General features: G+C 47.3%; 1 protein-coding gene across 1 annotated transcript in view; it reads left to right on the forward strand.

Annotated features, from left to right (window-relative positions):
- Window positions 1–6,660, forward strand: part of IQSEC2 (IQ motif and Sec7 domain ArfGEF 2) — a 98,727-nt gene that overhangs the window by 33,703 nt on the left and 58,364 nt on the right. Inside the window, exon 2 of the mRNA XM_042783392.1 lies at window positions 865–894. The gene's annotated coding sequence lies outside the window, so the exon portion shown is untranslated. The remainder of the gene's footprint in view (window positions 1–864; window positions 895–6,660) is intronic.

Below are 6,660 nucleotides of genomic sequence, written 5' to 3' on the forward strand. Positions count from 1 at the left end.
ACACACACCCCCAAACACACACACACACACACACACACACATGCACATGTGTGAATTCTTCTTAGGAAGGAGTAGCCAGAGGGGCATGGCTCACACTTCACTCATTCCTTCAAAGCTGACCCCCACTCAATTCTCTTCTCTTGATCTTTCCTTGCCTCTGAGGGGGGCCTTACAATGAAGAAAGCAGACCAATGTAGTAAAAAGAAGCCCAGCAGCTGACTCATTTATTCTCTCTCAGCTTCATTCTCTTCATCTGGAAAATAAGCAGGTTGGACCAAGCAATTGCCAAAGCCTCTTCTATGTTGTTAATAATACCTGGCATTTGTCTAGTGGGTTACAAAGGGCTTAATAATCCCAACAGCCCTGTGAGAATTGGCCTTGTTACAAATGGGGAGACTGAGGCTCAGAAGTCAAGTGACTTGCTTGGGTCACAGGGCTGGTAAGTGTCAGAGCCATTATCTGAGCCTAGGTCTCTCTGTGTTTAAAGCTCAGGCTTTCCCCCTGCCCTCAGCTGTAGGCTGCCTCTCAGGCCACTTAGAGGAAAGCTGCACTCCTCACTGTGACCTACTAGGCTCCACACAGTTGGCTCCTGGTACCTCTTTGACCTCACCACTGACCACTCTTCCCCTAGCTTACTCCACCCCACCACACTGACCCCTCCATGTTCCTCCAACTAACTAGGCACTTTACCATCCCACAGCCTTTGTACTTGCTATTTTCTTTGCATGAAATACCCTTCCCCTAATTTTTATGATTTTTTTAGGGCACAAGCTCCCAACATAGGGCAGAGAGGGAGAAACAGTAGAGAGGATATACTGATTATTGTTTCTTTTCTCCCCCCCCCCCACTCTGTTTCCCTTTCAGGTCTGATGGTGAAAATTCCAGAACCGTCAGGTCAGTACCTCCTTTCTTTAGTAGTAGTTGGGAGATGGGGCAGGGACGGGGGTAGGCGGGCTCTGGTTTATTTCAGGATTCACAGGCAGGGGCTGGGGACAAACTCAGGGCTTTTTCCCACTGGTTTTGGGGGGGTGGGTACTAAGTGGTGTGGGAGGGCGGGGGTAAAATATGGTCGTCATGGGGAGGGGTTTGAAGACTGTTCCTCAGTCTATCTGACCCTAGCTAAGTCTGGAGTTTGGTCAAACACTGTATGTACTCATTGAAGCTGCCCAGATATGAGAGCTAATCTCTAAAGTCATCTCTGGACCTTTCCCCAACTCCTCCTCTCAGGAGAAGAGGGCACAGTAGGTACTGGGCTTCCCTGGTCCAGACTTTGTGTTCCACTCTGAACCATGCCAGCACTGAGTAGTGGAATTTGGATGGGCTTTTGGTGTGACACATGCTAAATATTAGAAATACACATTATGGTGACAGTAAAAAAGTTTTGCATGCATGGTAAAAATGTTAACAAGCTTCAGTACATTTTAAGGGTGTGATTAATCTACCACTTGAGGCAGGAGCAAAACTAGGGTAGAAATGGGCTATTTGTGCACTACGTAGGGCCTTAACCTATCGGAAGCTTCATCAAGATAGAGGTCTCAAGCACAGGGACCTTCTGGGAATGATTGGAAGCTCAGGGTAGGGCCCAACCAATCTTAACATCCAGGCAGGGGGTTATGGGATGGGCCAATGGGATGAGGTGGGCAAAGCAGTGCGAGGATCTAGGTAGGCAGCAGGGGCATGGAATGGGTACAATTGATCCTAGGCAGGGCTTCAACTAGCTTATCACCTTTGTGAAGAATAGAAAAAAGCATCCCTTTGAAGGGCAACCCCTCTGAATGGATCAATTGGAGAAATGTCCCCTTTCCTCTAGTCTATTACAGCTCTTCACCAGAGTTTGTGGCTTGGTGAGTGCAGCACAGATTGGGGGGAAGGCCCCCACTTGTGCTTTCTTGGCTGTGAACCCTTGTGCAGGGCACAGCTTGTCCAACCATATGCAGTAGCCCTGGTCCTATCATCCAGGCAGTGGATATGGGACCAAATAAAATAACCCCATTGCTGTCGAGTCAATTCCAATTCCTAGCAACCCTATAGGACAGAGGAGAACTGCCCCACAGGGTTTCCAAGGCTATAAATATTTATGAAAGTAGATTGCCACATCTTCCTCCTGTGAAGCAGCTGGTGGGTTTGAACCACCAGATTTTCGGTTAGCAGCTGAGCACCTTAAACATTATACCACCAGGGCTCCTTGAATATGAGACAGGGGCAGTAAATCCTAGCATACATACATATGTGTGATAATACACATTCTATTCTGGCATCCCAGGCAGAGGGATGCCTAGGACCAATGTAGGACTATGGGATGGAAGCACACTTAGGTTCACCATTCAGGCAGGGGCAATGTGATATACACAGTCAATTCTAGTGTCCAGGCAAAGCATGTATGATGAAAGATAATTTATCCCAGCATGCAATCAAGGAGTATGGCATAAGCACAGCTTGTTCTAGCATTTAGGAGGTACTAGTCTAGCAAAGGACATGGATTCTACTGTCCCACTGTAGATTTACAGAAAGGAAACTTGGGTTTATTCTGAGCCTAGGGCTCCCCCAGGTATCCCTGTTGCTATGCCTCCTCCTTGTTGAGGAACCAGACTGAAGATGTCTCTAGTTCTTAGCTCTTCCCAGGAGGGGAGTTCATGGAACCTATAGCTCAGGGTATTTAATAATTATCATAATCATAAGTCATATGATGACACATGTTGGGTCTTTACAATTTATAGAAATTGTCAGGGACTTTCTTTTGTTTGATCTTCCTGGTGACATTGTAGGGGGACCCTGGGCTGGCCTTATCATCACAGTTTTATAGTTGAGGAAACTGAGGGTCTGGGTGGTTAAAGGTTTTGCCTAAAGCCATGCAACTAATATATCGCTGAGCCAGGATTCAAACCCAGATCTGCCTGGCACCAACCTCAGAGCCCTGCCCACTCCATCAGTGCAGGAGCTCTCAACAGCCTACTAGATAATAATAATCATCCTCATCTTTATCTTAACATTAGTAATAATAGCAATTACCATTTTTCCCTCACATACTAAGAACTTTGAATATGGTATTATTGCATTCTCACAGCAGCTCTGTTAGGCATGGATTAGGATCCCTGATTTACAAATGAGGAAAGAGGTTTCCCAAGAAGAGGGTATGAGGCAGGGTGGTATCACTCCAATTCATGCCCTGGACTGTCTGGTTCTGAATCCAACATTTGTTTTACTAAGACATGCTTCCTGGCATCCATCCTGAGTCCACAGTCAAGGAGGCTATAGGGGTCTTGAGGACTCAGCAATTGGGAAAGCAAGGGTCAAGTTTGGGCTGTGGAAAGGGCTTCAAACATAGCACTTGTGGGGCTAGATATTGCAATCATGGTGGGGTCCTCTGAAGATGCTCTCAGGACACATAACTCAGTTCTTGAGTTCATTTCAGTTATGGGTCAGGGATAACTTCCTATAGAAGGCAATGTCTGAATTGAGCTGTGGAGGACTAACACATAGGGAGAGCATCCCTGGAGGAGGAATCTACATGTGTAATAAAATGAAGGATGGGTTTAGGCACAGTAAGTAGTCTGTTGGGCTAAAACAGAAGATCCTGGCAGGAAAAGAACAAATGTTGAAGTTCAGAGTGCCAGCTGGGAATGGGTCACAGATACCTTGTATCGTTAGTGGGGAGCCAGGAAATGTTGTGGAGGAGAGAGGAAGAGGCTCCATGGCATAGAAAGGGCAGAAACTTGTGATCCAGGCAAATCTGAGTTCCATATTTGACCAGATTGCTTCCTAATTATGTGCATCTGGACAAATATCTTTCCTCATCTATTAAACATTGTGTGTGTGTGTGTGTGTACACGCTTACCTGCACACATACATACACAGTGTGTAGTGGTGGGGATGTTGAGATAGGAAAAAAAAAAAAAGCAAGGAGAAGATCTAGGCCTTGGTTGTTTTGGAAACTGAACACCTGAACACCAAGGAGTGAGCAAGGTAGGTGGATTGAAAGCCACCTGTGGCAGGACCCAGGCCTGAAGGCTTCTAAGTTTGGGATGCTAGAGGAAGTGCGAGTCCTAATTAGAGCCAAACAGCTGGTGTTGGGGGAGGGCTATAGATTTCCTGTAGATCTGTGAGAGGTTGTCATGCTAAAGGCACCTTAAACATAGATTCAGAGAGGGGCTGGCCTTAGCTTAAGGTCACAAAGCTAGTTATTGGCAGAGACCCTAGCCGTGTGATTTTTGCTAAGTCACTTAACTTCTCTGATCCTTAGTTTCCTCATTGATACAATGAGGACACTAATTCAGGCTTCTCTGGGTTAATGAAAGAAGTTAAAATAAGCAAGCCTCGGCGTAAAATAGTGGCTCAACAAATTGTTGTGCCTTCTGCCTTCTAACCCAACCTATTGTCATATACTGTGTAGTCAAGCTGGAAACATGTGAAGTGTAGAACTTGAGAATAGAGAGGGGAAAGAGGAGTCTGATAAAGCCCTCCACCAGAAGAGAAAGGGAACCCATGCCTAGAAAGGCATGGCCACAGTGAGGGTCAGGCTGGAACTCAGGGACCTTGGGGACCAGGTGGGGTTGCTAGGCACACAAGGATGAGAGCAGGAGGAGGTGGCCTGTTGCTAGGGAAGGAGGGAGGGGGTGGGGGAGCTACTGACACTCGCAGAGCCAGGGACGTCCCCATGGCAACGGGAGCCACTGCAGTAGGGAAAAGAAGTGGGAGGAGGAGCCACTGCTGGCTCTGTTCCCAGCTGAGGCCTCCCACTCTGGGCCTCAGTGCCCCCATCTGTCCAACGGGAGTTTGGATTAGACAATGTTTAAGATTCTTTCTTGATTTGACCTCCTGGCAATCTGAGATGGCAGAAACCTCATAAACCTTCCATGGCTCCCCCATCCATATGTCCAGGACACTGCCAGTCCCAGCACCTCCCCAGCTGCATCCCACTCTTCCCTCCCATGCTGCCTCCTGTTCAGCTCAGCCTGGTTGCCCACCCTGCCCAGCTCTCTGTTTCCACTGTTTCCTTTGTCTGGAACCTTGTCATTTACTGCTTGCTGCATGCTGTCTGGCTCTAGGAGGTCTACCTACCCACTCTAGTAAGCCTTCCCTGAATGCTCTAGTCCATCCTGATGCCTTTCTCCCTTCCAGGGTTCTCTGGCCCCAAAAATCTGAGCTCCTCCTTCCATCCTTAGTAATGACTGCTGAAATTTATTAAGCTGCTTCTAAGGGCTGGGCTCCACACATGACTCTTTACAACTAGTAGCTCAAAATTTTACAGTAAATCTATCACACCATATCGTGAGTCTCCATTTTACATATGAGACAATCCTCTGGGAGCGTGTGTGACTTGTCTGAGGTCCTCCAACACTATATGGTGGAGCCAGGTTTGGAACTTGGCTCTGTGTAATTGCTGCTACACCAGGCCAGAGGTGGGGGTGTTCATCATTGTCATCATCACCATTCTTGTTTCACAGATGAGAAAATGAAGATTTAGAGAGCTAAAATAATTTGCAACTTGGTAGAATTAGAATATGACTCCAGACCATAGGATTGGTAATCACCATACTATATTGTAGTTAACTTAGTTGTATTCCAGAAGCATGTATGGAGCATTCACTATGGGCCAGGCCTGTGTTGGGTGATACCATGGGGCAGATGGAAGCAGGCAAACAAGACACAGATCACCTAGCTCTGACAAGACCAAATGGGAGTGTGATAATGAGGCAGAATGCCAGTGTATGGACAAGTGTCCTAGAGAAGGTAGAGATGGATTCTGACTGTAGGACAGAAGGGGAGGGAGGGGGAGCGAATTGGTAGTTTTCCCAGAGGAAGTACCTTTCCAGGAAGCTCAAGAGGAGTAAGAGGTTCCTCTTCTCTCCTTCCTCTTTGTGTTTTCCTGCCCCCGCCTAGCCCAGCCCCAGGAAGTGGTGACCCCTAAGCTGGCTGGGTGCCTGGTTGGCACCAAAATAAACTTGCCTCCTCTCTCTTCTCCTCCCTTCGCCTCTGTCCCCTTTGTCCCGGCTTTAATTAGCAACCCTGGAGATGAGTCACTTGGCAGCTGGGGAAGGAGGGCTGCACAGAGCCCAGTCAAGTCTCAACTCCTGCCCTGAGCCTTAGGGGCAGTGTCACTGTGTTCATATGTGTGGGTGTATGTTACTGCATGTCATTAAGGCTCTGTATCAGTGTGGTATGAAAGTGCAAAGGCAATGTTGCATGCTGGCATGTGTCCATGCACGTAGGGGTGTCTGAATAAGTGTATCTGGTTGCTGTTGTGTTTATTTCTGTGTGTCAATGGATGTCAGTGCACATGAGTGTGTGGTTGTAGTGTATGTCTGTGGTAGCAAGTGTCAGGAAATGAGGGAGCTTTGGGGTGAATAAACACAAACACTGTATAATTGCATTCACCCCTCCCAAGATAAGTGCTCTTTGTTTTTGCTTATGCAAGTCATGTGCTTATATTCCCAGTTTTCATTTGTCTTAGTCTGGGTACATTTTGCTGCAAGGAACAGAAACCCACTCAAACTAGCTCGAGAATAAAGGGGAAGTGGGAAACTGTTGTGAGGTTACGTGTCACAGAATCTAAGAACAGGAAATGAAGTCCAGCCGGGCCTCATGCCAACTGGAAATGGGACCAGGAAGTCAGGAAGCAGGGTTGTGCTTTCTCTCTCTCTCTCTCTCTCTCTCTCTCTC

Source organism: Orycteropus afer, unplaced genomic scaffold (genome assembly GCF_000298275.1).
Source record: "Orycteropus afer afer isolate SDZICR_OR568_19922 unplaced genomic scaffold, OryAfe1.0 scaffold01010, whole genome shotgun sequence".
Taxonomy (NCBI): Eukaryota; Metazoa; Chordata; class Mammalia; order Tubulidentata; family Orycteropodidae; genus Orycteropus; species Orycteropus afer.